The following is a 7,804-nucleotide window of genomic DNA, read 5'->3' on the forward strand; positions in this document are numbered from 1 at the left end:
CCCCTTAGAATGCCAGTAGTTGCATTTGGGGATAGTGAAAAAGTGAGCCGATGGTAATGAATGCTTTTTTTGCCCTTGTCTCAGGATGGTAAGTCGGTGGTTGAAGATATCGCTCTAGTGGCGTGGGGGCTGTACTTTGGCAAAGTGTGTGGGGTTATATCCTGCCTGTTAGAACCTGACCGGGGGTATCGTCGGAAGGGGCCACAGTTTCTCCCGACCCCTCCTGTCTCGGCCTCCAGTATTTATGCTGCAGTAGTTTGTGTGTCGGGGGGCTGGGGTCAGTCTGTTATAGCTAGAGTATTTCTCCTGTCTTATCCGGTGTCCTGTGTCTATTTATGCATGCTCTCTCTAATTCTCTCTCTCTTTCTCTCTTCTTTGCTCTTTCTTTCTCTTGGAGAAGGACCTGAGCCCTAAGACCATGCTTCAGGTCTTCCCGGCCTGATGACTCCTTGCTGTCCCCAGTCCACCTGGTTGTGCTGCTGCTCCAGTTTCAAGTGTTCTGCCTGCGGCTATGGAACCCTGACCGGTTCACCGGACGTGCCACCTGTCCCAGACCTGTTGTTTTAAACTCTCTAGAGACAGCAGGTGTGGTAGAGATACTCTGAATAATCAGCTATGAAAAGCCAACTGACATTTACTTCTGATGTGCTGACCTGTTGCACCCTCAACAACCACTGTGATTATTATTTTTTGACCCTACTGGTCATCTATGAACATTTGAACATCTTGGCCATGTTTTGTTATAATCGATACCCGGAACAGCCAGACGATGACTGGCCACCCCTCACAGCCTGGTTCCTCTCTAGGTTTTTTCCTAGGTTTTGGCCTTTCTAGGGAGTTTTTCCTAGCCACGTGCTTCTACACCTGCATTGCTTGCTGTTTGGGGTATTAGGCTGGGTTTCTGTACAGCACTTTGTGACATCAGCTGATGAAAGAAGGACTTTATAAAAATATTTGATTGATTTGATTGTCAAGTTAAAGTGCACTGCTGTCAAAAACCGCTGAAAAAGTTATCCTCCTTTGAGCCAGTGTGAGCCAGTGACATAAGGATTGTTGCAATTTCAAATACACTCCGCGACTTTACCAACTGTCCTATGGAAGGTCAACAAGTTATGAATTTGGCGATCTCAGGGAAAGATAATATGTTTGTCAAACACAAGTCAAAGTGCACTGCTGTCAAAAGTTGGAGCAAGCCACAAGAAAAAATACATTCCTTCGAGCCGGATTTGAACCAGCGACCTAAGGATTGCTACAATTATCACCTACAGTCCTCCGCTCTACCAACTGAGCTATCGAAGGTGGACAAGTAATTCCTAAAGCCATGACCTAGATGGTAAGAAGTTCAGCTGATCATATGTTCCTTCTTAAAATATGATCTATAATCTGCTTAGTGTGGTGGTTTCATGGAGATGCAGGGGATTGATCCGATGTCCTCATACGTGCAAAGTATTCGCTCTTGCGCTGAGCTACATCCCCTTAGAATGCCAGTAGTTGCATTTGGGGATAGTGAAAAAGTGAGCCGATGGTAATGAATGCTTTTTTTGCCCTTGTCTCAGGATGGTAAGTCGGTGGTTGAAGTTATCGCTCAAGTGGCGTGGGGGCTGTACTTTGGCAAAGTGTGTGGGGTTATATCCTGCCTGTTAGAACCTGACCGGGGGTATCGTCGGACGGGGCCACAGTTTCTCCCGACCCCTCCTGTCTCAGCCTCCAGTATTTATGCTGCATTAGTTTGTGTGTCGGGGGGCTGGGGTCAGTCTGTTATAGCTAGAGTATTTCTCCTGTCTTATCCGGTGTCCTGTGTCTATTTATGCATGCTCTCTCTAATTCTCTCTCTCTTTCTCTCTTCTTTGCTCTTTCTTTCTCTTGGAGAAGGACCTGAGCCCTAAGACCATGCTTCAGGTCTTCCCGGCCTGATGACTCCTTGCTGTCCCCAGTCCACCTGGTTGTGCTGCTGCTCCAGTTTCAAGTGTTCTGCCTGCGGCTACTGAACCCTGACCGGTTCACCGGACGTGCCACCTGTCCCAGACCTGTTGTTTTAAACTCTCTAGAGACAGCAGGTGTGGTAGAGATACTCTGAATAATCAGCTATGAAAAGCCAACTGACATTTACTTCTGATGTGCTGACCTGTTGCACCCTCAACAACCACTGTGATTATTATTTTTTGACCCTACTGGTCATCTATGAACATTTGAACATCTTGGCCATGTTTTGTTATAATCGATACCCGGAACAGCCAGACGATGACTGGCCACCCCTCACAGCCTGGTTCCTCTCTAGGTTTTTTCCTAGGTTTTGGCCTTTCTAGGGAGTTTTTCCTAGCCACCGTGCTTCCACACCTGCATTGCTTGCTGTTTGGGGTATTAGGCTGGGTTTCTGTACAGCACTTTGTGACATCAGCTGATGAAAGAAGGACTTTATAAAAATATTTGATTGATTTGATTGTCAAGTTAAAGTACACTGCTGTCAAAAACCGCTGAAAAAGTTATCCTCCTTTGAGCCAGTGTGAGCCAGTGACATAAGGATTGTTGCAATTTCAAATACACTCCGCGACTTTACCAACTGTCCTATGGAAGGTCAACAAGTTATGAATTTGGCGATCTCAGGGAAAGATAATATGTTTGTCAAACACAAGTCAAAGTGCACTGCTGTCAAAAGTTGGAGCAAGCCACAAGAAAAAATACATTCCTTCGAGCCGGATTTGAACCAGCGACCTAAGGATTGCTACAATTATCACCTACAGTCCTCCACTCTACCAACTGAGCTATCGAAGGTGGACAAGTAATTCCTAAAGCCATGACCTAGATGGTAAGAAGTTCAGCTGATCATATGTTCCTTCTTAAAATATGATCTATAATCTGCTTAGTGTGGTGGTTTCATGGAGATGCAGGGGATTGATCCGATGTCCTCATACGTGCAAAGTATTCGCTCTTGCGCTGAGCTACATCCCCTTAGAATGCCAGTAGTTGCATTTGGGGATAGTGAAAAAGTGAGCCGATGGTAATGAATGCTTTTTTTGCCCTTGTCTCAGGATGGTAAGTCGGTGGTTGAAGATATCGCTCTAGTGGCGTGGGGGCTGTACTTTGGCAAAGTGTGTGGGGTTATATCCTGCCTGTTAGAACCTGACCGGGGGTATCGTCGGACGGGGCCACAGTTTCTCCCGACCCCTCCTGTCTCAGCCTCCAGTATTTATGCTGCAGTAGTTTGTGTGTCGGGGGGCTGGGGTCAGTCTGTTATAGCTAGAGTATTTCTCCTGTCTTATCCGGTGTCCTGTGTCTATTTATGCATGCTCTCTCTAATTCTCTCTCTCTTTCTCTCTTCTTTGCTCTTTCTTTCTCTTGGAGAAGGACCTGAGCCCTAAGACCATGCTTCAGGTCTTCCCGGCCTGATGACTCCTTGCTGTCCCCAGTCCACCTGGTTGTGCTGCTGCTCCAGTTTCAAGTGTTCTGCCTGCGGCTATGGAACCCTGACCGGTTCACCGGACGTGCCACCTGTCCCAGACCTGTTGTTTTAAACTCTCTAGAGACAGCAGGTGTGGTAGAGATACTCTGAATAATCAGCTATGAAAAGCCAACTGACATTTACTTCTGATGTGCTGACCTGTTGCACCCTCAACAACCACTGTGATTATTATTTTTTGACCCTACTGGTCATCTATGAACATTTGAACATCTTGGCCATGTTTTGTTATAATCGATACCCGGAACAGCCAGACGATGACTGGCCACCCCTCACAGCCTGGTTCCTCTCTAGGTTTTTTCCTAGGTTTTGGCCTTTCTAGGGAGTTTTTCCTAGCCACGTGCTTCTACACCTGCATTGCTTGCTGTTTGGGGTATTAGGCTGGGTTTCTGTACAGCACTTTGTGACATCAGCTGATGAAAGAAGGACTTTATAAAAATATTTGATTGATTTGATTGTCAAGTTAAAGTGCACTGCTGTCAAAAACCGCTGAAAAAGTTATCCTCCTTTGAGCCAGTGTGAGCCAGTGACATAAGGATTGTTGCAATTTCAAATACACTCCGCGACTTTACCAACTGTCCTATGGAAGGTCAACAAGTTATGAATTTGGCGATCTCAGGGAAAGATAATATGTTTGTCAAACACAAGTCAAAGTGCACTGCTGTCAAAAGTTGGAGCAAGCCACAAGAAAAAATACATTCCTTCGAGCCGGATTTGAACCAGCGACCTAAGGATTGCTACAATTATCACCTACAGTCCTCCACCCTACCAACTGAGCTATCGAAGGTGGACAAGTAATTCCTAAAGCCATGACCTAGATGGTAAGAAGTTCAGCTGATCATATGTTCCTTCTTAAAATATGATCTATAATCTGCTTAGTGTGGTGGTTTCATGGAGATGCAGGGGATTGATCCGATGTCCTCATACGTGCAAAGTATTCGCTCTTGCGCTGAGCTACATCCCCTTAGAATGCCAGTAGTTGCATTTGGGGATAGTGAAAAAGTGAGCCGATGGTAATGAATGCTTTTTTTGCCCTTGTCTCAGGATGGTAAGTCGGTGGTTGAAGTTATCGCTCAAGTGGCGTGGGGGCTGTACTTTGGCAAAGTGTGTGGGGTTATATCCTGCCTGTTAGAACCTGACCGGGGGTATCGTCGGACGGGGCCACAGTTTCTCCCGACCCCTCCTGTCTCAGCCTCCAGTATTTATGCTGCATTAGTTTGTGTGTCGGGGGGCTGGGGTCAGTCTGTTATAGCTAGAGTATTTCTCCTGTCTTATCCGGTGTCCTGTGTCTATTTATGCATGCTCTCTCTAATTCTCTCTCTCTTTCTCTCTTCTTTGCTCTTTCTTTCTCTTGGAGAAGGACCTGAGCCCTAAGACCATGCTTCAGGTCTTCCCGGCCTGATGACTCCTTGCTGTCCCCAGTCCACCTGGTTGTGCTGCTGCTCCAGTTTCAAGTGTTCTGCCTGCGGCTACTGAACCCTGACCGGTTCACCGGACGTGCCACCTGTCCCAGACCTGTTGTTTTAAACTCTCTAGAGACAGCAGGTGTGGTAGAGATACTCTGAATAATCAGCTATGAAAAGCCAACTGACATTTACTTCTGATGTGCTGACCTGTTGCACCCTCAACAACCACTGTGATTATTATTTTTTGACCCTACTGGTCATCTATGAACATTTGAACATCTTGGCCATGTTTTGTTATAATCGATACCCGGAACAGCCAGACGATGACTGGCCACCCCTCACAGCCTGGTTCCTCTCTAGGTTTTTTCCTAGGTTTTGGCCTTTCTAGGGAGTTTTTCCTAGCCACCGTGCTTCCACACCTGCATTGCTTGCTGTTTGGGGTATTAGGCTGGGTTTCTGTACAGCACTTTGTGACATCAGCTGATGAAAGAAGGACTTTATAAAAATATTTGATTGATTTGATTGTCAAGTTAAAGTACACTGCTGTCAAAAACCGCTGAAAAAGTTATCCTCCTTTGAGCCAGTGTGAGCCAGTGACATAAGGATTGTTGCAATTTCAAATACACTCCGCGACTTTACCAACTGTCCTATGGAAGGTCAACAAGTTATGAATTTGGCGATCTCAGGGAAAGATAATATGTTTGTCAAACACAAGTCAAAGTGCACTGCTGTCAAAAGTTGGAGCAAGCCACAAGAAAAAATACATTCCTTCGAGCCGGATTTGAACCAGCGACCTAAGGATTGCTACAATTATCACCTACAGTCCTCCACTCTACCAACTGAGCTATCGAAGGTGGACAAGTAATTCCTAAAGCCATGACCTAGATGGTAAGAAGTTCAGCTGATCATATGTTCCTTCTTAAAATATGATCTATAATCTGCTTAGTGTGGTGGTTTCATGGAGATGCAGGGGATTGATCCGATGTCCTCATACGTGCAAAGTATTCGCTCTTGCGCTGAGCTACATCCCCTTAGAATGCCAGTAGTTGCATTTGGGGATAGTGAAAAAGTGAGCCGATGGTAATGAATGCTTTTTTTGCCCTTGTCTCAGGATGGTAAGTCGGTGGTTGAAGATATCGCTCTAGTGGCGTGGGGGCTGTACTTTGGCAAAGTGTGTGGGGTTATATCCTGCCTGTTAGAACCTGACCGGGGGTATCGTCGGACGGGGCCACAGTTTCTCCCGACCCCTCCTGTCTCAGCCTCCAGTATTTATGCTGCAGTAGTTTGTGTGTCGGGGGGCTGGGGTCAGTCTGTTATAGCTAGAGTATTTCTCCTGTCTTATCCGGTGTCCTGTGTCTATTTATGCATGCTCTCTCTAATTCTCTCTCTCTTTCTCTCTTCTTTGCTCTTTCTTTCTCTTGGAGAAGGACCTGAGCCCTAAGACCATGCTTCAGGTCTTCCCGGCCTGATGACTCCTTGCTGTCCCCAGTCCACCTGGTTGTGCTGCTGCTCCAGTTTCAAGTGTTCTGCCTGCGGCTATGGAACCCTGACCGGTTCACCGGACGTGCCACCTGTCCCAGACCTGTTGTTTTAAACTCTCTAGAGACAGCAGGTGTGGTAGAGATACTCTGAATAATCAGCTATGAAAAGCCAACTGACATTTACTTCTGATGTGCTGACCTGTTGCACCCTCAACAACCACTGTGATTATTATTTTTTGACCCTACTGGTCATCTATGAACATTTGAACATCTTGGCCATGTTTTGTTATAATCGATACCCGGAACAGCCAGACGATGACTGGCCACCCCTCACAGCCTGGTTCCTCTCTAGGTTTTTTCCTAGGTTTTGGCCTTTCTAGGGAGTTTTTCCTAGCCACGTGCTTCTACACCTGCATTGCTTGCTGTTTGGGGTATTAGGCTGGGTTTCTGTACAGCACTTTGTGACATCAGCTGATGAAAGAAGGACTTTATAAAAATATTTGATTGATTTGATTGTCAAGTTAAAGTGCACTGCTGTCAAAAACCGCTGAAAAAGTTATCCTCCTTTGAGCCAGTGTGAGCCAGTGACATAAGGATTGTTGCAATTTCAAATACACTCCGCGACTTTACCAACTGTCCTATGGAAGGTCAACAAGTTATGAATTTGGCGATCTCAGGGAAAGATAATATGTTTGTCAAACACAAGTCAAAGTGCACTGCTGTCAAAAGTTGGAGCAAGCCACAAGAAAAAATACATTCCTTCGAGCCGGATTTGAACCAGCGACCTAAGGATTGCTACAATTATCACCTACAGTCCTCCGCTCTACCAACTGAGCTATCGAAGGTGGACAAGTATATGTTCATATGTTCCTTCTTAAAATATGATCTATAATCTGCTTAGTGTGGTGGTTTCATGGAGATGCAGGGGATTGATCTGATGTCCTCATACATGCAAAGCATTCGCTCTTGCGCTGAGCTACATCCCCTTAGAATGCCAGTAGTTGCATTTGGGGATAGTGAAAAAGTGATCCGAGGGTAATGAATGCTTTTTTTGCCCTTGTCTCAGGATGGTAAGTCGGTGGTTGAAGATATCGCTCTAGTGGTGTGGGGGCTGTGCTTTGGCAAAGTGTGTGGGGTTATATCCTGCCTGTTAGGCCCTGACCGGGGGTATCGTCGGACGGGGCCACAGTTTCTCCCGACCCCTCCTGTCTCAGCCTCCAGTATTTATGCTGCAGTAGTTTGTGTGTCGGGGGGCTGGGGTCAGTCTGTTATAGCTAGAGTATTTCTCCTGTCTTATCCGGTGTCCTTTGTCTATTTATTTCTGCTCTCTCTCTTTCTCGCTCTGTCTTTCTCTCTCTCTGAGGACCTGAGCCCCAGGACCATGCCTCCAGTCAACCTGGCCTGATGACTTCTTGCTATACCCATTCCACCTGGTTGTGCTGCTGCTCCAGTTTCAAGTG

At 46.3% G+C, this 7,804-nt stretch overlaps 4 non-coding genes across 4 annotated transcripts; all 4 read right to left on the reverse strand.

Annotated features, from left to right (window-relative positions):
* Window positions 1–1,211: 1,211 nt before the first annotated feature.
* Window positions 1,212–1,299, reverse strand: trnay-gua (transfer RNA tyrosine (anticodon GUA)). Its single transcript is given in 2 exon segments — window positions 1,212–1,247; window positions 1,263–1,299. It is a non-coding gene; the product is annotated as a tRNA-Tyr (tRNA).
* Window positions 1,300–2,684: 1,385 nt separating this feature from the next.
* trnay-gua (transfer RNA tyrosine (anticodon GUA)) lies at window positions 2,685–2,772 on the reverse strand. The gene is given in 2 exon segments: window positions 2,685–2,720; window positions 2,736–2,772. It is a non-coding gene; the product is annotated as a tRNA-Tyr (tRNA).
* A 2,857-nt stretch (window positions 2,773–5,629) lies between these two features.
* On the reverse strand, window positions 5,630–5,717 carry trnay-gua (transfer RNA tyrosine (anticodon GUA)). Its single transcript is given in 2 exon segments — window positions 5,630–5,665; window positions 5,681–5,717. It is a non-coding gene; the product is annotated as a tRNA-Tyr (tRNA).
* A 1,384-nt stretch (window positions 5,718–7,101) lies between these two features.
* Window positions 7,102–7,189, reverse strand: trnay-gua (transfer RNA tyrosine (anticodon GUA)). Its single transcript is given in 2 exon segments — window positions 7,102–7,137; window positions 7,153–7,189. It is a non-coding gene; the product is annotated as a tRNA-Tyr (tRNA).
* Between the last annotated feature and the right edge of the window lie 615 nt (window positions 7,190–7,804).

The sequence above is a fragment of the Oncorhynchus clarkii genome, chromosome 18 (assembly GCF_045791955.1).
Source record: "Oncorhynchus clarkii lewisi isolate Uvic-CL-2024 chromosome 18, UVic_Ocla_1.0, whole genome shotgun sequence".
NCBI classification, from domain to species: domain Eukaryota; kingdom Metazoa; phylum Chordata; class Actinopteri; order Salmoniformes; family Salmonidae; genus Oncorhynchus; species Oncorhynchus clarkii.